Source organism: Aotus nancymaae, unplaced genomic scaffold, assembly GCF_030222135.1.
Source record: "Aotus nancymaae isolate 86718 unplaced genomic scaffold, 86718_ANA_hifiasm-v0.15.2.pri h1tg000036l, whole genome shotgun sequence".
Taxonomy (NCBI): domain Eukaryota; kingdom Metazoa; phylum Chordata; class Mammalia; order Primates; family Aotidae; genus Aotus; species Aotus nancymaae.
This window is the reverse complement of record NW_026988450.1, coordinates 20,685,144-20,708,712: the sequence shown is the minus strand read 5'-3', so window position 1 is coordinate 20,708,712 and position 23,569 is coordinate 20,685,144. Positions and strand designations below refer to the sequence as shown.

The window sequence follows — 23,569 nt, the reverse complement described above, 5'->3', positions numbered from 1 at the left end:
AATATTAATGTTTGGTTCCTTAAGGCTTTTTCATACAAGTGTGATGTAAAAATATTTATTTTCTTTAAGGGGTGTGGTGGCTCATGCCTGTAATCCCAGCACTTTGGCAGGCCGAGGCTGGAGGATCACCTGAGGTCAGGAGTTTGAGACCAGTATGGCCAACATGGTGAAACCCCATCTCTACTAAAAATATAAAACTTAGCCAGAAATGTTGGCAGGTACCTGTAGTCCCAGCTATTCAGGAGGCTGAGGCAGGAGAACCGCTTGAACCTGGGAGGCAAAGGTTGCAGTGAGCCGAGATTGCACCGTTGCACTCCAGCCTGGGCAACACTCCGTCTAAAAAAACAAAAAAACAAAAACCCAAAAACATATTATTTTATTGTATTGGAGCACCACTAGACTCTTCTAAATAGTTAGTACGTCATGAAACCTAGTGAAGGAAATGGAAACCACCTGACGATCTTTTCCTTATGCTGTGCTACCTTTTATTTTAAGCAAAGGGTGTGTACAATTAATGATCCTAATAGAATGGAATATTCTAAGCTATTACATATAATACAAGAAAACAACATGATATTCACTGTGGACTGAACATATTGACAATGAACAACAACAAAAGTCAACAAAATGCCTGGACATTGAAGGGCATTGGAAAACAAAACTGGAGCATTATTATATCCTGGTTAAAGGACGCTCACACAATCAATAGCAGCAATCTTCATGATCATTTATTATCTCATGTCTAAGATTAAGTATTTTCACTTAAAGAAAACACATTTAGTGGAGAAGAGAACCAGGAGATGGGGGAGCCCAGCTTTTGAGCTCGAGGCAAGCAGAGGCTTGGGCAGGAAGGAACTGGGCCTGGGCACACCTAGCCTGGCCCTGCATGTGGGTTACAGGGTGAACCAGGAGTCACTTAGAGAGGCGTCAGCTGTTCCCTGCTTCCTCTCACTGTGTGTGTGGGTGAGGGAGGGGATGTTGGGGCCAGCGCTGACCCTTTGATGGAGAGGGAAGAAGAGAGGCAAAGAAAGGGCCTGATAGGTGGTAGATAGGTAGAGGATGGGACAAGTTTCAGCAGGTGGAGGCCCCAGGAGCTCACTTGCACTACAGTCGTATGATTCAGGATATCCTACCAGGACCTCATGTATAGAGAGAGCTTTTTGATTGCATCCTTAATTGTGAACAGGATGGCAGTGCTGATGGCCTGTGCCCTTCAAGCACCACTAAGCCCCAAAGCTCTTTTGCCCTCACCCTCTGTATTACCAGACTGAGCATTTGGGGGATTGTTTTCCTCTTCTCAGGTCAGAAACGGGAGCACAACTCTACCCAAGATTGGATAAAGACTAGGTGGTCCTAAGGCAAGGGAAGGCCTTCTGGGGCTTGTGGTTTTCAGAGGCTGAGTTACCTGTCTTCACTGGCCTTGGGTACCTCTAGGGGCCTTAGAGGAGTCAGGGGAGGCAATGCCTTCCCATCCAGGGGTAAAGAGAGTTTTCCCTTTCCCATCCCTCCCTGTTTCCTTTTAAGGTTCGGGTATCTCTGGGAGCTTCCTCCCAGATTTTCTGGGACTGCTACAAGTTTTTATAGATGTTTACTCCTTTCAAGAAAGGGATTAATTGAGTGTATAATGGAGAAAAAATTGCATATAGAAAGAAACTGGAGGCAGCCTCAGGAGAACCCTGCAGGAATGCTGAGAGTTGCTATATGAATGTAGGCTAAAACTGTTTGGACCATGCAGATGGTAAATAGTGCAGAGAGTATCCATGGTGTAAGTCTGCAAATCAGTGAAGGTATATATCGAATAAATCAAGAGTGGTGAGTACATGCCATTGCAACTTTAAAGATTTTTAAGGATACTAGTAGTTTATCAAGTATCAAACTGAGTAGTCAATTTATGATACTTGTTACTCAAGCAGAATAGGCTACTTACTACAAGAGTTTTTTTATTCGTTGTGAGGTTTAGATAAATATGTGGATGATTATTTCATAACATTTTAGTGAAACAAATTAGAGCTTTTGATATACATTCTTTGAAGTTCGATGTTAGGAGAAAAAACATGAACTAAAATGCTTTGACTAATCTGATGCTAATTACAGTTTGTATGTTGTGTCCTGTAACTGTGCCTAAACTGGTGTGTATTGTCTGAGTGTGACTTAGGAAATTGTTTTCTTGCTAGTTTGCTAACAGGGGGAGATAGTAAGGATGGAATATATCGATGCTATTCATTTTCCCTTCCACCCAAATAGTATGTAGAAAACAGCATGAAGGCTTTCATTTTAAAATTGTGTTTTGGAGTGACATCTAACAAGACCTCCTCTGCTTTGAGTCATTAATAGATTGATCTTCCCCAGATATTCCTTTTCTAATAATGTAATTACCCTTGCATTATAGGATAATATCCCCAAACACTTAATGGAGGGGTCTGTCAATAACCCAGTTTTCCCCATTTCTGCCCTTAACATGAATCTTTGTACCTGACCTTCTGTAAGCATGTATTGACCATGCAAGCTCACGATCTTTGATTTGCCCAGAGAAAATGAATGAATTATTCTAAAATTTAGGTAGCAGTCTTCTGTCATAAAACCCAATTATTTTGGGAGTTGGTGTTACCGATCTTAGTTTACTCAATAACTCAATCCAAACCAAAAGAGAAGGAATCCAAAAATACTCAAAGGTTATTAATAAGTTGTTTAATAGATCAGTTACAGATTTTATTAAAAATGATCTATGGAAAAGGAAGGCAGTCCTCTTCAAATCAGAAACAATACAAAATTAAATTTTTGGCTTTGTCACTTCAGTAAAATTGGACATTTTTCACACCTGGACTTATTAAATTTTCCCCTGAAGAATATTTTGCCACTGCAGTGAGAGGAGGGATTAATAATCTGAGTTTATAGTGGAGAGAGGAGAAAAAGGTAAAGAAAACCTTGGAGAAATTCAGTAGTTCTGAAAAGGTAATAAAACAAAACCAAATGCAAAGAAAGTTTACCAGAGTTGGCACTTAAACCACTTCCATTGAAGAAGTGATTAAAAAAGAAAAAGAGAAGGCATCACTTAAGGACTGATGTCTTAATAAATAATGAAATTCTACAGCTGTCCAAGGAGCAAAGCCCTTCGAGTTCACACATTAATATATTCTTATGGCAACACTTATAAATATGTTCTCAATGTTCTTCCTAAATTTCTACTTTTAACAGTAATTTCTTATTTTGTGGGATCTTTTTATTTGCAGAATAATTCAGAAGGCTATCCATCTGTCTGTCATCTATTCACGTTCTGCCACCAACCGACTGACTGTTAAATCGTAGAAACACTGTGCGACTCAGAGGGAAAAGCAGGCGGTGCTTTGTGCGGTGTCCTGTGCCCCTCCTAGCTCCCCTGATGCTTTAATAATGTGGTAGAGTGAGAGGCTAAATACAGCTATTTCAGTGTGTTCATGTTTTCAGTTCCTGACAAATAACCTGCTAGAAAAGTATTGGGGTTTAGGGAGGACTAAGGATTTCTTTGGTCTCAACTTTTTATTATGAAAATTTTCCAACACAGAAAGGTTGAAAAATAGTACAGTGAATCCCTTATAAATTTTGCTATAAATGTTTTTTCTTCCCCCTCTACCATCTTCAGGGTGTGGGTGTGAGTGTGGATGTGAGTATGTATATTGGATAAACGATTTCGAAGTAAATTACAGATGTGATTCTTCATCCATAAAGTGCATTGCCTTAAAATAAAGTCATTATTTTAGGTAACCATACACGTAGTATACAGTATCATCTAATGTCAACTCTATTTCAGTTTTCCCTGCTGTCCCCAAAATGCCTGTTACAGCTTTGTTTTTGAAGTGAGGATCCAATCAGGTTCACTCCTTGCATTTTGTTGTATCCCTTTCATCTCTTTTAAGGTGGGCCAATTCCCTGTGGTTTGTTTTGTTCCTTTGTTTAGACTTTTTAAAAGTCTAAGTCAATTATCCTGAAGGGGATGCAATTGTTCCATCAATTTTGGGGTGTCAGACTTCAGTTTCTTCAGAAGTGTTGGGAAATGAAGTTGTTAACATGTTAATCAGTTTGATCAGGGCTGAAGCACAGCCAACCTTTGAGAGCTTATTGCTTGAGATGATGGCATCCTTGGACATTTTCATGGCATGTTCCTTCTGAAGTCTCCAGGTCTGGGCCTAGACAAACTTTTTACTGGCAGATCACAAGGAGATTCAAATGAGGAGGTAATATCTGACCATGAGACGTTTACCATCTAACAACTTGAGATATTTTTTCCCTTTTGGGAAGTAGATTTCTGTTTTGGGCTCGGACCAAGGAGGGGGATTGAAATTGAGACACTAATTTTACAGCCCCCTTGGCTAAATAGAAAGCTTTTATTCGAACACTTATGTGGAGTAACATGATAGAAATGAAAATTTCCTGGAGCTTTTTGGAGCAATAGTAACTTTTAGTTTCTTGAATACTTCACTACTTAATAACTTTGAATTTAGAAGTTTCTGTTTCTTTTGTTTTTCTTTGCAGTGTCTTTATTTTGTTCTCCCTATCGACTTTTCCTGCCCTGCAATTGTTTCCATCTTCTTTACTTTATACCTAATCCTTCCTTTTCTCTTTCCTAGTTTAGAATCTTACTGAAAGTGTGGTAGGGGCCCTCTCTTCCCACTTGAATTCACAGTGTGCACAGGGGTTCATTCTCACTTTGAGAAATAGACTATAAATGTAAAAATCATTCGTAGATATGCAGTAGACACCAGAGAGAGGTACCTGGTCAGTCTCACTTACCTAATCCAGTAGAGAAATAGTAGTATTAATAATATTCTTCTTAGGTAGGTAGGTAGGTAGGTAGGTAGGTAGGTATGTATGTATGTATGTGTTTGTTTATTGTTGTTGTTTTAGAGACAGGGTCTTCTTCTGTAGCCCAGACTGTGGTGCGGTGGCATGATCATACTCACTGCAGCCTCGAACTCATGGGCTCAAGTGATCCTCCCACTTCAGCCTCCTGAGTACCTGGGACCACAGGTGTATACCACTGTGCCCTACTAATTTTTTTTTTTTTGTAGAGATAGGTCTTGCTTTGTCACCCAGGCTGGTCTTGAACTGGGCTGAAGTGATCCTTGCGTCTCAGCCTCCTAAAATGCTGAGGCACTGTGCTTGGCCTCATAAGTACATTCTTAATGTAGATATAGAAACCCTGGTATAAGAGTAGTGGGCAGGAAAGATTTTATCACTCAAGAAAACATGAATTATCACAAGCATTTGAATAATCCCAGAAAAACACTTGGCTTGAAACTTCTAAGCTTCAGAAAAAGCAAAACAAAATGAAGTTACCCCCTCTTACTTAAAGTAATTTACAAAGTAGCTTACATTATTGTTAGGCTAATGACCTCGAATCAGGCACTACACCTTTCTGAATGGGACATAGAGACCTGGACAACATCTCCCAACCCCAGGACAGAAAATACTGCTTATAAATAATGCACATATTATTTTGTGGAATTAATATTTAAACTGGGAAGTCATGTACTTAGAAGTTAGAAAAGAGACTTCAAGAATGGAAAGAAAAATGGCACTGGTCATAGACCTTTTTGTTTAAAATTCGGGCAATTTTAAGGTAATTATGAACCTGAAATAATATGTGACTCAGATTTTTTTTTTAAATTTTTTTGTAAGATTTTTCCTGAAATGGCCAGGTATGGTGGCTCATGCCTGTAATCCCAGCACTTTGGGAGGACAAGGTGGGCAGATCACCTGAGGTCAGGAGTTCGAGACCAGCCTGGCCAACATGGTGAAACCCCATCTCTACTAAAAATACAAAAATTTGCTGGGTGTAGTGTCATGCACCAGCAATCCCAGCTACTCTGAAGGCTGAGGCAAGAGAATTGCTTGAACCCAGGAGGTGGAGGTTGCAGTGAGCCGAGATCATGCCATTGCACTCCAGCCTGGGCGACAAGAGCAAAACTCTGTCTAAAAAAAGAAAGAGTTTTCCTGAAATGTCTTACAGACATACTTGGTGACATCCTTCCTGTTCTCGTCATTCTGTATGTATTGTGTTGCTTTAAAAAAAAAAGTTGGCTTCTTGGAGAGAGTTTGCCAAAATACTGTAGTTGCACTCTGAGTGTATGCTACAACCCAAACAGATGTGATGGCAGCTTGGGTCAATTGGGAGGAAAATACTTAGAGAATCTGCAGTGTAACCAAACAGGGACATTAAGAACAAGGGGGGAGCAACAAAAATAATATAAAGACAGTAGTAGTATTATAAAACAGTTACTATATAAAACCCCCAGAAAATGAGATCTCTCGCCTGCTTCTGTTTTTCATTCCTTTAAGCACCTCCAATTTTAAAAGTAGTCACTTAGGAAAAATACTTATAAAATGAGTAATATTTCCCTCTTTACTAAACTTACTTGTAATGTGCAAAAATTCACTGAGATCTGTGAGATCTTTTAAGATACTGACCTGTGTCTCTCCACTAAGTAATTGTAAACTGTAGACCCCACACTAAAGAATAGGGCTTTTACTGTCTTTGTTCCCTGCATGTTATCTCTTTCTGTGTGTGTGTGTGTGTGTGTGTGTGTGTGTGTGTGTGTCTTTAAAAACAACAGTTCATTTTCTCTTTTCTAATATTCTGTGTTTTATCTGCTGTGGATTTGGAAATCAGGTAACCAGGTTTGTTTGTTTATTCAGCAAAAATTTAGTGAGTGATCCCTGTATTATAGACATGAGTATACAAAGATTAAAAAAGAAGTGTTGCTATCCTCAAAGACCTTATGTTTAGGGACAAGTAATTATTGTATAATATATACATTAGAATAAAAAATTGCATTAGAATGGAGGGTTATACAGACATTTTATGTGAGCAAACTGCATTTTGCAAGGTGAAGGAAGGCCTCAGAGCTGCTGTAGTGTTTGATTTGAGCCTCAAAGACTGACTGAGATGAGATTTCATTAGAAAAAAGGCATACAGAAGAGGCCAATGCATAGGATGAAGATAGAAAATATTATAGTATATTCCTGTTTTTTCTTATTTTACGTATACCTTTAATAAGAGCTGCATGATAATTTGAGAGACTCTTATCAGTATAGCTTGTGATCTTTAGTGCACAGAATTTGGAATATTTATTTTGAATGTAGGGAAAGCAGCCTTTACTTCTTTGCTTCCTTTTCAATTTTTTCCTTGAGTTCTGAGTCAGGGAGTTCTATTGACTGTTGCTGCATTATATACTATCCCAAACTTGGTGGCATTGTGCTCACAAATGTTGTGGCTCAGAATCATAAAAGGCATGATTGACACATCTTATCTGATGATGTCCGGCACCTCGGCTAGGAAGACGCAAAGCCAGGGCTGAGTCTATGGCTCAGGGGCTGGAATCAACTGAAGCCTTGCTCACCTGCATGGTTGCCCTTTCCTACTGGCCGTTGGCTGGGATGTAGGCTAGGTTGCAGGCTAGAATACCTACAAATTGGACTTCCCTTGTACCTGCTTGGACTTCCTCACAGCATGGTGGCAGAAGTTCAGTGGATGAAAATTCCAGGGAAGCTGTATTTCCCTTTATGAGTTAACCTGAAAAGTTACATAGGATCATGTATGCCCTGAGTATCAAGCCTCCCCGCCACCCTCTCCCTCACCCCCCCATCCAGATTCAACAGGGAGAAAGCACTGATTCCAGCTGTACTTGGGGAGAATTCAGCAGGGAAGAAGCATTGATTCAAGCTGTACTTGGAAGACACATTATAAGAGGAGCATGTGGGGTAGGAGATTGCAGTCGTGTTGGGAGCCACCATCTATCTGTCACAGGCTACTTTGTAGAAAGTTGAAGTGTTAACTGTTGTTTCTTTTAAAATAAAAGAAGACAGGAAAGGTAATTTATTATTTCTGAGATATGTGAAGTGATTCAATATGAGATATAATGAGCAGATGTTCTTTAGTTCCACAAAAGAGAGCATTCTTAAACTATATCTAAAGGGATTTAAGTTAGGCATTTAGGAGAACTTTCTGATATTCCAGGTGTGGCAGGGTGGTGCATACACATAGTCCCAGCTACTCAGGAGGCTGAGTCAGGAGGATTGCTTGAGCCCAGGAGTTTGAGGGTGCAGTGTGCTATATGAATAGCCACTGCAGTCCAGCCTGACAACATAGCAAGACTCTGTCTCTGGTAAGTAAATCATTTTTCAAAACATTTATAGGCTTTTTTCTTGACCAGAGGACATTTGTATGATTTAAAAGAAAGTTTACCAGGCTGGGCAACAAAGCGAGACCCCATCTCTACCAAAAATAAAACAAAAATTAGCCAAGTGTAAGGGTGCATGCCTGTGGTCCAAGCTACTTGGGAGGCTGAGGTGGGAGAATCGCTTGAGCCCAGGAGTTTGAGCTTGCAGTGAGCATAATCACGCCACTGCACTCCAGCCTGGGTGACAGCCAGACTCCAATCTCTTAAAAAAAAAAACTAAAAATAAAAAAAAGAAGTTTAATAATGATTAAGTATATGTTACCTCTGGATGGACCTGTTGCATTGGACAAGTGCTTTTTATCTGAGTCCCAAATTTCCTTTTTTGTTGGATGGGGATAACACTTGAGTTGCCACTGAGGATCAAATAGATGGTTTTATTATTCATGAAGCCAGAATGAATTAGATGATTTTAAAGAAGTCTTCTGGAGTTGGATTCTCTGTTTATCATTAAAGAGGATTGAAAGGCATTAGTTAATTTTTCTAAAATTTTTCTTTACATTCTAGATTATCTTTTTTTAATAAAAAGTATGGCCCCTTTCTGTTATTTCTTCTCATGTACATACACTGTGTAGAACTCTTGATTAAATGATGACAACATGTATTTTTGGACTGTTTATTTTACCACAAGCATTTCCAGGGAATTAGCCCTGAAAGCCACTTGTAAGTAATAATGAACACAGTTCTCCCTGAAAGCACTAGAATGGTGCTGCTTCCCCAGATCATCCATTTTATAGATTAAGGCAGCCTTTCGTAAAAAGATGCAGCTTTTTATGTGCTGGGACCATGGATGATACAAGAAGTCTCTTGTCCAAGAGTGTATACATTTATTTTAGAGTGCATAAATTATCTACTTTGCCTATCAAAGTGAAGTTCCAAGATCTCATTCATTGAGATTTATAAAAGTATGGATGCATCTAGAAATCTGTTTTTAATTTTAAAGAGTTTTCAAGTGACTTGATATGGTGGGGAACAATACTTGAAGATCCCTTTGTCTGGACCTAAGCACAGAGGGGCATGGAATCCTCTTTCTCATCAGGAATCCCGGTAACCTGAGAAGTGTAGAGATTACTAGGCAAGACTGTCTATCAGTCTGCATGTACTATTTGAGCTCACTCTTGCGTATTGAGAAATTTCTCAATAGCAGAAAGAGAAGAAAACCATTCACTGAAGTAACTAATGATGTTTTTTGCACTACAAGTTAGCACACAAATGCCTCAGAAAAGGCATTTCAATTCTAAGGATAAAATGAAAGTAAAATATTTTGAGATCTTATTATTAGATTTTTTCTTCCTCATCACTCTTACAAGCTGATACCTAAAAGGCAGAAAAATTATGAAATTTGTGAAATATTCTATTGGAATATGTTAAGTACCAGCAAAATGTGGAGTTCTTTGCTGAGTGCAGTGGCTCATGCCTGTAATCCCAGCATTTTGGCAGGCCGAGGTGGAAAGATCACATGAGGCCAGGAGTTTAAAACCAGCCTACCCAACAAAGTGAGACCCCATCTTTACAAAAATTAACAAAATAAGCTAAGGGTAGTGGCGTGCACTTGTAGACCCAGCTACTCAGGAGGCTGAGGTGGGAAGAGTGCTTGAGCCAGGAGTTGAGGCTGCAGTGAGCTATGATGACACCACTGCACTCTAGGCCGGGTGACAGAGGGAGACCCTATTTCAAAAAAATAAAATAAAATTGGAGTTTCTTGAACACAAGAGAGTTCGTTTTTCAGTGCTGTGAAGGCAGTTTGGTGTAGCACTGCCTGGATTGCCATCCAACTCCATCACTTGAACAAGTGTGACCTTGTGCCCCAATTTTTGTAAATGTTCGCTATTGTTATTGTCGCTCTGAATCACCTGCAGTGATCTGTATTTGACATATAGTTGGTGTTTAATAATTTGGTTAGTTATTTGGGCTTATAATTCAGAGTAGATTATTTTAAACTCAAATAGAGGATGTTTCAAAGAACTATTAAAGAAGTTAGTCTTGAAGAGAAGAGCCACCTGTGCATTTAGGATTATTTATTGTCAGGGTTTTAAAAACCTCCTCCTTTATCAATTGAAGGGTATAACAGAAATGCAAAGGGTAATGCAGCACTCTGTACTCCATAAGGATACATTATGAATTGTTTCCTAATTATTTACAGTTTAGGGTAACTGTGTTTCTACTTCATTTGTTTACAGAATGATCATTATGACAATCCCGTAACATTTTAGCACTTGGTAGGTCTGATTCAGTGGTTCTCAATGGATGGGAGTGGGGAAAGACAAAGATGATTTGATGTATCATTTGGTCTCCCAACATTTTTGTCCCTGCTATGTTCCTGTGGTTTCATGGTAGTTGAAGATGAACCTGACAGTGCTGTTTTATGGTGAAGATTGAAAGGAAGATGTTTTAAGTCAATAGAGTTAAAGCTCTTTATATTTTGGAAAAAGTTGGGGGGTTATTTTAAAAACTACACAGAGGTGATAGAATATTGTAATTGTCATATGGAAAATAAAAAAAAGTATATAAAATTAATGTTTTATTAAACTGGAAAATTGACTGATTGACATACCCAACTGTTGGTCTTAGAAGTGGACAATATTATTCTCAACAAAGAGGTTATACTTAGATTTCTCAGAGGAATGTCTAGTGATAACTCAGTGTTGGAACCATTTGCTTAATTTAATTGTAATTTAAAATAAAACCCCTTTTGAGAAAATTACTGCATACGACTTAAGTGTTACTTTTGACTAGTTCAGACTGTGGCTTAAAATACAATAATTTTCTCAGAAAAATAAAGCTCTTGCTAAGAATGATTGGACATGATTCACCAAAATCAAGTACTTGGTTTTTTTTTTTTTTTGGAGTTTGGATATAATCCCCTAAGTAGATGCTTCAAAACCACTTGAATCACCATGGAAAGCAAGTCTCTTTAGTTACTCTCCATATAAGCAGCCTTCGTCATACACTTTAATTAAATTTGATCATCAATAATAGTTCCCTTTTCCATAGGGATAAGTTGGTTCTTAGAATTTCTTATGATTTGGCCTGTTTCAAAGATAAATTTACATTTTACAAAGGTTTGCCCATGTTTATACACAAATGGAATGCAGTGATGTTCTCAGAGATGACGGAAAACTTTGTATAGCTAAATTCCCTAATGGAAAATTTCCAGCCACAGAGAAAGGTGAGATGTTTAGATACAGTTACAAGAGAAGACTATTTAGAAGCTCTGTTTATGAAGTTCCAAGGAGTAAACTTTTTTTTCCTTAGAAGTATGAGCAGAACGCCAGGCACAGTGGCTTCCACCTGTAATCCCAGCACTTTGGAAGGCTGAGGCGGGCAGATCATGAGGTCAGGAGTTCAAGACCAGCCTGGCCAATGTTGTGAAACCCTGTCTCTACTAAAAATATAAAAAATTAGCCGGGCCTGGTGGCAGGCACCTGTAATCTCAGTTACTCCAGAGGCTGAGGCAGGAAAATGGCTTGAACCCAGGAGGTGGAGGTTGCAGTGAGCCAAGATCACGCCATTGCACTCCAGCCTGGGCGACAGTGTGAGCGACCATCTCAAAAAAAAAAAAAAAAAAAGTATGAGCAGAACATTGAAAGAGCAATAAAGAAAATTTCTAGGCTGGGCATGGTGGTTCATGCCTATAATCTCAACACTTTGGGAGGCCGAGATGGACGGATCACCTGAGGTCAGGTGTTCGAGACCAGCCTGACCAACATGGAGAAATCCTGTCTACTAAAAATACAAAATTAGCTGGGTGTGGTGGCACGTGCCTGTAGTCCCAACTACTCGGGAGACTAAGGCAGGAGAACTACTTGAACCTGGGAGACGAAGGCTACAGTGAGCTGAGATCATGCCATTACACTCCAGCCTGGGCAATAAGAGCAAAACTCTGTCTTAACAAGAAAAAGAACAAGAAAATTTCTGGGATGATTTTAGTGTGCCTCTTCTGTAAGAACATAACCATTTATCATTTAGAATGTTGGATTTCAAGTAGTCCAATTTAAATACAATCTGTAAATCTCAGTAACACTGCTATATGTTAGACCAGTAACTATTACTTCGAATAAAACCTTTGACAGTGTGCCTATCTTAAATGGTTAATTATAGGTCAAGGGATTAAAACAAAAAGAGCTAATTCCTGATCCAGCTCCTCCTTGGTGAGGTGTTTCTCTCTTAGTCTGGTTGCTGTACATTTACACAGGCAATAGCACAGCGCCATCCACTGTCTGGCTCTGGCCGTCATATCCCAGCTTTTTGGTATCTTGATAGGACTTCTCTGGAAGCTCATCCCTGTGTGCATGAGCATCTGAAGGAAAAGTGTGTTCTGGGTGCTCTATCCAGAGTTTACCCTTTCAAATAGATGCCACTGCAATGGGTATGAAAATTGACTTTCTACCATTTTCCGCAGTTTTTTATATTTGTTTTTAATCTTGAAATAGGAACATTTATTAGTAAGTCAAATGAGCTATTCAGTCAGAGCTGTGGAAACTGCAGAGTACCATCTGTGTAGTTTGTGATGTGCCATATCAACTCGTATTTGAGCTTTTAGCAGGAAAAGTGACATAAAATTGCAAAGTATTATTATTAACACGGCTGATCCTACAGTGAATCAGGGTGAGAAAAAAATCTCTGTGGGATGCACTGCTTTTCCGTATCAGTTGTATTAACCCTTCTGGAACACATATAAGCGTTTGGTAATTTTACCAATTGGTACCCACCAATTTACCATCTTGGTTATGTCAAAAAAGAAATGCCTCCATGTTCTGACTTGGATCAGATTCATTTTTACAAATAAACTATAATTTTCCTTCAAAATAGATAGGTACTAGCTTCTGTCCCTGGTTCTTCTGGAATTCCTGAACAACAATGCCTAATAGCTGCTGTTTGTAACTAGATAAAACTGTTGGTGGATCTGGTGCAACAGATATTCAAGCTTTCCCAACATGGAATATTAGCCTTTCCTGACTTCATCACATTGGGGCCAAGACTTCTTTGTTCTCTTTTTTCCTTGTGGAAACAAGACATTTTAAATGTGAGCCTTACACTATGCTATTATATGACCTTTTATTCTAGTCAGTTAATTTATTATTGCCAGTTTCTTGATTGTAAAAAGTGATCTTCAGAGTCGAAAAGCCGCCTGCCCGCTTGTGTCATTGGACCTCCTCATGGCCTTGAGGCACTCACTCTACTTAGAAGGCTTTTCTAGCAGCCTTGGCCCTCAGCACTCTGCTCTTGTTCCAGTCCTCACTGGTGCTTATTTTTCAAACCACATGTTGGCTGTTAACCTTATGACAGCTTATCTAATACTCCAACTTTTTCTGTAGGTATTTAGGTTTTGTGTTCCTAATGAAATGATAAATTCCTTCAGCAGCAGCAGCAGCCTGGGATAGTGGAAAGTGAAAAGAATTTGGATTTAGAGGATGATTTAGTATCAGTCTTGCTCCTCTACCCCTGAGTTGGAAGCATAGGCAGATTCTAAAAAGTATTCTTTAAAAACAGTCTCTTACTATTAATACCTGACTCACAGGATTTTGTGCATTTTACAGGTAAAAAGCATTTAATCTAGATTGATAACCTATAAAATACCATTACAGATATTATTGTGGTTATTGGCACATGGTAAAGCTGCCCAGTACCTGGATCAGATTTTACATGAGAGCTTCAGAGGTTCTTGGGAAATGTCAAGTAAAATGTGTTACTATTATTTTTTTTAATTTATTTTTGAGATGGAGTCTTGCTCTGTCACCAGGTTGAAGTGCAGTGGCACGATCTCCGCTCACTGCAACCTCCACCTCCTGGGTTCAAGCGATTCCCCTGCCTCAACCTCCTGAGTAGCTGGGACTACAAGTGTGCACCACCACACCAGGCTAATTATTTTGTTTTTTAGTAGAGACCAGGTTTCACCATGTTGGCCAGAATGGTCTTGATCTCCTGACCTTGTGATCCACCTGCCTTGGTCTCCGAAAGTGCTGGGATTACAGGTGTGAGCCACTGCGCCCAGCTGAAATGTGTTATATTTTCAGAACCTATTAGCTTTGTTCCCTCTGCTGCATACTTCATTATCTCAGGTTTAGATTTGTATTCCTGTTATCATCTCTATATAAGCTTGAATAACAAAAGAAATATTATTATTTTACATTTGGTAATTATATGGTGTCACTACAACAATCCCGATTCACCTGCTAGGCTGGGAAAGAAACATGCTTTTCCATGATTAATATTAGTGCTTATGTAGCATTAGTATTATATCTTTGTAGGGTTCTCTGTAATAACTTTATCACAGAGTCCTAATACATTTTTCATTGAGAGAGATTAGCATTACGGCCTTCACTTTAAAAAACGAGCCAATTGAAACAATGGAAACTTGATATTTATAATCGAGTTAAAATTAGGATTTAGGATCTCATTGTATATATTAAATAGAAGTTACATTTTAATACTCTGTTATTATACTGTTTTTCTGTGTAGCTTCCTGAAATTCCTGAAAGTCGAAGGTTTTGGTATTGGCAAACTATCCCTTTACAAACAGTTACAAAAAATTACTATGGAAAAGTTTAATAATATAAGAAACACCCATGAGGCGGTCATCTATACCTTTATCTACTACTCCCCCATCTGTTTAGAGGCGAGTCACAGATATGCCTTTTCATCCTATAGGTAGGTTTTTTTTTTTTTTTTTTTGAGACAGTGTCTTGCTCTGTTGCCCAGGGTGGAGTGCAGTGGCGTGATCTCCACTCACTGCAACTCAATCTCCTGGACTTAGGTGATCCTCCCACCTCAGCCTCCCAAGTAGTAGGGACCACAGGCGAGGGGACCACCACACCTAGTTAATTTTTTGTAGATATGGGGTTTTGCTGTGTTGCCCAAGCTGGTCTTGAATTCTTGGACTCAAGCCATCCGCCGACCTTAGCCTCTCAAAGTGCTGGGTTTACAGATGTCAGCCACGGTGCCAGCCTTTTTTTTCTTTTTTAAAGAAGAAAATTTCATGTGCTCTATGTGAATTAACAAATGCTCACTCAAAGAACAAAATTTGGGGCTGTTTTAGTCCTTAAATTTTTATTTTGTGGTGGAGTAATAATAACATTGTAATTAGGCTTAGAGAATGAGCACTGTACAAAATGAATGCCAGTAACAGGCATATAGTCTAAGGGAGAGAAAACATTAATAAGAACACACAATTCTAAGCTCTGTTACAGCAGAAATCTTGTCTTTTTTGCCTTGCACAGTGCCTGAAATAATGTAAATGCTAAGTAGTTTGTTGAGTGTATGAAAAAAATTAGTTGAAAATGGAATTCTTGTGAACATGAGTCTTGTTATTTGTATTCAGTGTCATTTGGGATTTTTCAAGTATTCGTGTCAGTATGTGTGTGAGTGTGGCACTGTACGAATGGGGAGTATAAATTAAGAGTTTGCCTTGACAGAGAGAGAATTAGATGTGCCCTAAAACCAAGTTGTGAAACTTAATAGGATCTCATCTTAAAAAGGTATATGAAGTGCATAGGTAAATGGAAAGTAATTCATACAGCTCTACTAAATGAAACAGAATGAAATGTACTTTTAAAGCTTGTACATATAATTATTCAGTCTTTAGGCTGAAGTTGACTTATGGCATTACTGATATTTATTTTCTTTCTTTCTTTTTACATTAAGAACCTGCTTGACACTTGTTTCCTGTCTTATTTATAGAATGCTTAAGCTGTATGTTAAGTACTCATGTTTGCATATTCAGAGCACTTAGAACTAATCCGACTGCCTTTTTTTTCTTTTTTTGAGCCTTGGTGAGTTATTTATAAGCTTCATATTCATTGACACCTTTATAGCCTTCAATGAGAAATTTAATGTGAGTAAACAGCATTTCAGTCTATAATCAGCCGTGGGTCATTTTTTTATGAGTTTCAGTTGATGCAAGCTGGTAGTTAAACCATGATACAGAAACAATTGATAGAATCAGAAGTTTAGTTGCTTAAAGTTTTATGTAGAGGATAAGGACAAGTTACTTTGTATTTATTACTAGTATATATTTTTTTAATTAAAATTTCAATTCTGCTTCTTTAGCTACTTAATGTGTAATATATTAAAATTTTGAATGGGCACAATTTTGAATGGGACTTTTTTCTCTTGGAATGTTCTTTAACCAGTAAATGCAGTTCATTTTCCCCCAATACTGTTTCTGATAAAATGGTGGCAGAAAGAGATAAAATGTTAGTGACAACATGAGCTGCTGATATGTGAAAGACAGGCACTCTGATGCCTCCATCACACAGCAATGCATTTGTCTGGACCCATTCATGAAAAAGGGAGAAGTCTGCTAGGGAACTGAAAACATTGTATGAAACCACATGATATTAAATCTTTATCAGGGATCTTGAATTTGATTCTCCCCCTGTCATGTGCTATGTGCTATGTATGTTTAATATTTCTAAAACATAGGGTTTCTCCTGTAGTTATCAAAATATGAATTGAAGTGGAAGGACGATAGAAGCTTTCCTAGATTGGAGGGTAGGTATAATGCTTTGAATTTACCCAAATCTTTTGGAAACCAGAAAATCATTCTGCTTTTGATAATTTAGGCTTACGTGGTGTTAAATTTTAGCTAAAATAAGGAAGAATTACCATATAATATTTATTTTGTAAAATGTTGCCTAAAACATCAAGAGATTTATCTTGCAATAGACTTCTTCCTACATTTTCTACCCTCATCCTTTAACTGCTTGTCTTCATGAGAGGGAGGCATCAAGCATAGAGGTTAAGGGTATGGATGAGGAGCTAGGCTGTCTGGATTTGAAACCCAGCCCTGCCCCTTAGGAGCTATGTGGAAATCATCATCATGGTGTCTGCGATTTGGTTCTGTTGCTGTGAGGATTAAATGTGGCACTGACAACAGTGCCTGGTACATAGTTAGAGTCGTATATGTGTTCATAATTACTGGTCAGCATCATCAGGCTGCTTTTAGAACCATTTCTTCATTTTATGTTGCTGTTTTTTTAGCATAGCCTGTAAGTGCAGGGACTTTGGAACTCGAATAACTTGAATTCTCATTTGCTGTTACTTTACAAATTGTTGGCCTTGGGAAAGCATTTTAAGTATATTGAGCTTCAGTTTTCTCATTTTTGAATTAATACACCATAAGGTCGTGGTAAGAAATCAATGAAATTATGGACCCCCTCCCCCCATTTTGCATACTTCTTCAGCCATCTGTGAAGAAACATTCGGGGATCTCTTTTATAATAGCATTGGGTTAGGCATTTCTTCCCATTTCCACTTATGACTCTGCTTCCCTCAATTTAGAACCAAATATCTGTCAGATTTTCAACATTTAAAAATATTTTTTGTAATATATAAAATATTTAAAATAATATTTTCTTTTTATTTTAAAATTATTTTTATGGAGATGGGGTCTCACTATGTTGCCAGACTGGTCTCAGACTCCTAGCCTTATGCAATCCTCCCACCTGGGCCCTCCGTAAGTGCTGGGAATTGTAGGTGTGAGCCACCGCTCCAGATCAGTTTGTGGCTGTTTTATTCAAGGTGGTTTAAATGCAGTGTAAGCAGTATCTATTAAGCCTGTGTTACTGACCTTAATCTTCCAGGAAATAGGTAACTGGAGGGAATTAGTCCAATTTACTTGCAGTCTCATGGTTCCAACTTGGGGTGAAATTTTCCGCGTCCTTCTTAAAGCCAAACTGATTTTGGCACTGATAATTAGGCCAGTATTAGTTAGTCTATGGAAATCAGAGTCAGAATTATCATTGTTAAAGACTGGAGTACTATCAGACTTGTCATTTCCTTGGGAAACAAAAATAATTAAAATTCTGTGCTTTTTTTGGTCATTTAATTTAGATTTATAAGCTCCAGTGGTAGCAGCTGTCTCATTTTAGATTTTGTGCAAGAACTGTCACATTTTTGGTGCTCAATTAATGTTTTTTTACTTTTTATCTAAATTAATGATTCTGCCCATGAACTAATTTACATATTTCCATTTTCAGTACTATGGAAATGGGAAACATTCTTTTTAATTCAGTGCCTGGAATTCTAGACTAAAAATTCCAGATCATCAGGCAGTAGCATAAAGATGGTTTGATTAGAAAATATGTGATAAAGGTTTTTTTTTAAAAAAAATCTGTTCAACCTATTTTGCTTAGAAAGATGGCTCAGAATTGCCAAACTGATTAAAGACAGAATGTTAAAAGATTTAATCCTTTGTAACAGATACTTTGGATACTAATAAATGTAATTCACTAAACATTAAATTTTTATTTATACTTAAATTTATGGGGTATTATTCCTTTTTAAATTATTTTGAGGAAATATAAATATGTTAGAATTGTAAGAGATTTTTAAAAATTCTTGTCAAGTTGACACCGATGGAGATTTCTAATGGATAGGAAATATTAAAAAAAAATTTTTTTTAAAGTTTCCTTGTAAACCTGATTTTAGGAGTACATATGATCCATAATATAAAAATTATTAGAGATATTTCATTCATTTTTTTCATTTTGGTTTTTGACTCATTAAAGGAGCTTTGATTAATAGGTTCTACAAATAAATACATAAAGCACTTTTTTATTCCTGTGTTGATCATAGTCTTAGTGTATAGAAAAAAAACAATATATAAGCACATTTACTACAGAAAAAGCCATCATCATCATCTGTGGAAAATCAATATATATTTTTCAAAATTTAGATTGATGATAACGTGTTAACAGTGTTAGCTGAAGCTTGGGGGCTGCTCCAGGGGTCAAGAACAGGGGAGCAGAGCTCTTGCATCATCAGTGACTATGAGATTGACTTTCTTAGGCAGCTTTCCCACTGCCGGCCCTGAACACCGTGGCTGAACATGAAAGATACACCTGAGTAAGATTTTGACAGGAAATAGTATTGAATAAGTGTTGTGTTGGTCTGTATCTATCACACTGCTACCTTGGGCTAAGGCCAGTAGATTTTGCCTGTCTATGAAAATTGAATTTTATTGGTCTGTTTTTTGTGGAAGTTTTAGAATAAAGTAAACCATTCAACCGTAGACCTTTAAAATAATTTTGCATTTGTACTTGTTTCATAATCTAACAGAATTCAAAGATGTTGAATCTTTTCACATCCTGGTCTCTTGGTTCTGTAATAGAATTTTTCAAACTGAAGGTCATGATCAACTAGTGAGTCTTGAAATCACTTTAGTGGGTTATAACTAGCTTAAAAACAAAACAAAACTAGAGAATATAATAGAAAAATTCAGACTGCATTGCCCAAAGTTTAGGCAAATGTAAAGGAAGGTGTGTACACATGCTTGTGTGTGTGTGTGTGTGTGCGCGCGCGCGCGCGCATGTGTGTGTGTGTAGGGGTCACTGTGTAAAATATATTTTTTAGTATGGTTGCACTCAAGAAAGTTAGATATGATAGTATCAGTTACTCTCTCTCAAGGAGACTAATGACTATTCAAATTTTGAGGACAGTTATTACTAAAATAGGAAGTGATAATGTGCCTTCTGGTATCGTATCGTAAAATTGCCACTGCATTTTGTATTTGGAAATACTCATCTTCCTCCTGCCCTGTTTTTACTTTTATGTATGTCTTCTTTACTATTGGCATATTATGGAATAATGACTCTCAAACTGTTCCTATGGACTGAAGTATTTCAGTACTAAAGTTGAATGGAAGAGTATTTTTCCAAATCAGAAAATAATAATGAATAAAATTACAGTTCTTCTCTCATAATTTTTCCATAAGTCTTCGGTGACTCTTATTGTCAGGTGATAACGTGAAAAGAGCATGTGTATTAGTAGGAAAATTCATGCTTAACTCAGCAGTGCTATCTGTTTCATAAACATTAAAAAGTCATATGCTTCATGTATATAATATGGTCTTATTTTCTGCTAGTAAAAGGTTTCTTGTTCATTAGGTGGAAATGGAGATATTGACATTTCATGCTGTTGTTTAAGGTAGTCTGACATTTGAGCAAGTCCGAGAATGTCCCTCGTTGTGGAACCCTAACTAGGTTCACCTTGATTTTCTGATCAGCATTGAAGTAAGAATCAGTATCACAGATGTGGACTGAGCGCCAGTAAAAACATTACAGTCACCTGAGATGTTGTTTATATTTAACAGTATTACAAATGTGTTGAAATACAGCCTTTTTCTTTTAAGCTTCATTATTTTTGCCTTCAATTTTAATTTCTGTCTATGTTTGGGGGTTACAGAAACAGCATATTCTGTTTTCTTCTGATTCCCAAAGACACATGATGAATCCCTTTTAAGTCTCCTTAAACAGCCATCTCACCTGATGCCATTAGCAAATTCCTAGCCAAGAAAAGGCTTTTATTTAACTTAGAATTGAAGTAACAGACAGTTGTTGTTTTTTTTTGCATATGGAGTTGGGTAGCCTTCTTCTAGGGTGATCTTTTCATTACTGCCTCAGTTCAAGGAATAGCACACATACAGGCATATGCACATATACTTTATGTTTATTGATGAATATTTAGTTTTTCTAAAATACCTAAACTATGTTCATTATAACAATCAAACAGTAATAGATGTATATAAAATAAGTGAAACTTCATTCTTCTTGCAGTAATCACTCTCCCCTGATGACAGTTAATAGTTTGCAGTTTATTAATATATATTTTTTGCATTTACAGATGAATTATGTTAAAAATGCAGACATAGGGTGACTGAGCTTTTTTTTTACTTAAGTTATTCTGTAGATTTGTTTATTATATATAATTGTTTTCCTTATGAAATTGTTTATTAAAAATTGGAACATATAGATAAGTAAAAAGGAAAACAATTTTCTGTAATCTCATCTTTTAGAAAGACCTTTTTTTTTTTTTAAAACATGTTGGCATATATGCTTTCACTTGTCTTTTTTTTTTTTTTAAAGAGACGGTGTCTTTCTCTGTCTGCCCAGGCTGGAGTGCAGTGGCGTGATCATAGCTCACTACAGCCTCAATCTCCTGTGCTCAAGAGATCTTCCCATCTCAGCCTCCCAAATAGCTGGGAGTACAGGTGCACACCACTGCCCTGGCTAATTTTTAATTTTTTTGTAGAGATGGGGTCTGGATTTGTTTCCCAGGCTGGCCTTGAACTACTGGGCTCAAGTGATCCTCCTGCCTTGGCCTCCCAGAGTGTTGGAATTACAGGCGTGAGCCACAGTGCCTGGCCCCACTTTCTTTTATGTATGTCAGTTTCTTCTTCTTTTTTTTTTTTTGAGCCTGTCATCCAGGCTGGAGTGTAGTGGCACCGTCTCAGCTCATTGCAACTTTGGCCTCCTGGCTTCAAGCAATTCTCCTGTCTCTTCCTCCTGAGTAGCTGGGATTCCAGGCATTTGCTACCATGCCTGGCTAATTTTTGTGTTTTTAGTAGAGACAGAATTTCACCAGGTTGACCAGGCTGGTCTTGAACTCCTGACCTCAGGTGGTGCACCCATCTCAGCCTTCTAAAGTGCTGAGATTACAGGTGTTGAGCCACTGCGCCTGGTCATTGCATGTCTCTTTTAATATAGGCTTGAGATAATGAAAATGGTATATATATATATAAAATCTCATTTAAAATATATATGTATATATATATTTTAAATTCATGCCATTTTGACAAGGGGATTATATTTTCAATGTTGTTTTCAACACTACTTTTTTTCCCCCACTCAGCCGTGAGTGAAAAATTACAGAAATTGATAGGCTGGAACTGAAATTCATATGGAAGTGCAAAGACATAGGATACCCAGAACTTGTTTTGAAAATGAAGAGCAAACTTGGAACTTTTACTCTCTCTAACCCTCTTGTTTCAAGATTTATTATAAAACCTTCGAGAATCAAAGCATTGTGGTCTTGCCATAATGATAGACATACAGATCAATGGAGCAGAATATAGCCCTCAAATAGACCCATAGATATATGGTCAATTTTTTTTTAGTCAACAAATTATGTTAAAACAACTGGATATTGGTATGAGAAAAAAAGGAACCTTGTCTGCTTGATTTTTCTCTCATAAAATACATGAAAATTAATTTGAAATTGCTTATAGGCCTAAATAGAAATGCTAAAACTATAAAAGCTTTAAAAGCAAACATAGCACAAGATAATGTCAACTTTGGTTAGGCAAGGATTCTTAGAACACAAAACGTACTAACTGTAAAAGAAAAAAATGATAAATTGGATTTTATGAAAAATAAAGCTGTCTGTTGTTCTAAAGAAACCATTAAGAAAATGAAAACGTAAGCCACATATTGGGAGAAAATATTTGTAACATAAGTCTTGTATCTAGAATATATTAAGAACTCATAACTAAATCAACCCGATTTTTTAAATGTTCAAAATACTTGGACAGATGCCTCACAAAAAATTGAAAGTACAGGAAAAGATGTTCAACATCATAAATCATCAAGGGAATGCAAATTAAAACCACAAAAAGATGGAGTAACTAAAATTTAAGAAAAATATGAGAATACCAAGTACAGGGGAGACTAGGAAGCAAATTAGATCTCTCATTCTTTGCTGGTTGAGGTTGTCAAGTGTACTGTCACTTTGGAAACGAGGTTGGCAGTTTTTTAGTAAGTGTCTTGTAAAGTTTAAAGTATACTTAGCATATTCCTAAGCATTAATCTTACAGGAATGTTAAGCATATGTCCACAAAGACTTTTTACATGACTGTTCCTAGTAGCTTTATTGATAATAGTGTCAAACTGGAAAAAACATCAAATGTCCATCAGTAGAGTAAATGGTTGAATACAGTGTATTATTCCTACAATGGGATACTATTCAACAATAAAAAAAGAACAAACTAGTGATAAACTAACACCATATTGGTGAGTCTCAAAAATATTATGCTGAATAAAAGAAGCCAGACATACTGTATATTTCCTTTCATATGAACCTTCAGAACAGGACAACCTAAGCTGTAGTGATAGAAATCAGACAAATGCTTGTTTGGGATGGGGTGGGGAATTAACTGTAAAGGGTCGGGAGGGCACTTTTTAGAATGGTAGAAATGTTCATCATATTGTGGTAGTAGTATACATTTGTTACCTGTGTGTTAAAACATACCAGACTGTATACATTTGTACATAGTAAATTTCATGAAAAACAAGCTTTGGTATAGCTATGCTTTATTTAAATGCTGGAGGATACCTTTGAGAAGAATATGAATTCTGTTGTTCCCCTACTTCCTAGCCACACATATGATCTAGGCTAAATCATAAATAATGATTTAAAATGAGCATTTGTGGTACTTCTCTGAAATAGGGGGTTGGTGTCTGCTTGTTGATTGCTTCTTTGGAAGCTGGCTGTGCGTGCTCAGTTTGCATAACCCCCAACTATTCTCCACACTTCTGAAAACGTTAAAGCCTTAAATTCTAATTTCTATACTAAGCATT

General features: G+C 37.3%; 1 protein-coding gene across 6 annotated transcripts in view; it reads left to right on the top strand.

The window, feature by feature from the left end:
• NCOA2 (nuclear receptor coactivator 2) overlaps positions 1-23,569 on the top strand; it is a 307,666-nt gene that overhangs the window by 9,709 nt on the left and 274,388 nt on the right. Inside the window, exon 1 of one of the 6 annotated variants that reach the window (XM_064384266.1) lies at positions 16,690-16,706. The exons of the other annotated variants lie outside the window; for them this stretch is intronic. The gene's annotated coding sequence lies outside the window, so the exon portion shown is untranslated. Of the gene's footprint in view, positions 1-16,689; positions 16,707-23,569 lie in introns of those variants that run through there. 6 annotated transcript variants of the gene reach the window in all.